Source organism: Frankliniella occidentalis, unplaced genomic scaffold (genome assembly GCF_000697945.3).
Source record: "Frankliniella occidentalis isolate FOCC.00 unplaced genomic scaffold, Focc_3.1 Scaffold7, whole genome shotgun sequence".
Lineage (NCBI taxonomy): Eukaryota > Metazoa > Arthropoda > Insecta > Thysanoptera > Thripidae > Frankliniella > Frankliniella occidentalis.
This window is the reverse complement of record NW_026267137.1, coordinates 1,290,859-1,291,389: the sequence shown is the minus strand read 5'-3', so window position 1 is coordinate 1,291,389 and position 531 is coordinate 1,290,859.

Genomic DNA, 531 nt, shown 5'->3' with positions numbered 1-531 from the left:
CGGATTAGATTAGACTCCGACTCAGATTGGCCCGGGAGCCATTGTCCGCGTTACACTGTCGAGCAGGAGGAGTCGCGGTAGCCGGAGCCGGGGACTGTCCGCCGCGCGCCCGCGGGGGAGCCCAAGGAGCCGGGCGGGGCTGGGCGGGGCAAGAGGGCGGCTGGGCTCTTCGACAACACAACTTGCAAATTGAATTAAGGGTCCAAGGCGCGCGGCACAGAAGACACACCGGTCCGACTCCGGCCGGCATATCGCGAACGGGGGATAGCGCGAGTCTCAAAGGTGCGAGCGCCGTCGTCGGGCCGCCGCCGAGTCTTACAGTCTCAGAAACTATAAAGTGTTTCAATTATTTTGAGAGATTTATAACTTTATTGCAGTATGTTTATAGTAAATTTTCAATATTCTGGGTAATTAAGCTCTAAAAATTCGTTCGGAAATTAAGCAAGCGGGGGAAAAAAGGGTGCCTCACCCGTATCTGCGACGGGCCCCGCGCAGCTATTGGAAGCTACTTAAACGGATTGAAGAGGACTT